The following is a 387-nucleotide window of genomic DNA, read 5'->3' as shown; positions in this document are numbered from 1 at the left end:
TATTCAGTAGTTTAAGTATGAATATTAAATTTACTCAGTTTTCCTTACATTAACAGGTAATCAGAAATATATTTGTCTAAGGGTTTGAGGTATAGTAAAATCAATATGATCATTGTTTTTCATAGATTAATGGGATTATTTTATATGAATTAGAAGGAATTAACCTCACAACAGATTTATTTGTTAAATAGGCGAAAATATATTTTGATGAATTATCACTTTCGTCGTTTACCCATGGATAAGGATATTCGTGACTTCAGAGATTTATGGGAAGACTTTGATGTAAGGGTATGAAAAAAACTAGTACCAGAAAAGCATAAATATTGATAAGAAAAAAAACCTCACATGAAGGTACACAAATATGTTATTTTGATTCATTATAAAAAT

This window comes from Equus asinus, chromosome 7 (genome assembly GCF_041296235.1).
Source record: "Equus asinus isolate D_3611 breed Donkey chromosome 7, EquAss-T2T_v2, whole genome shotgun sequence".
NCBI lineage: Eukaryota > Metazoa > Chordata > Mammalia > Perissodactyla > Equidae > Equus > Equus asinus.
The sequence above is the reverse complement of the archived record's forward strand: the minus strand, read 5'-3'. Positions refer to the sequence as shown.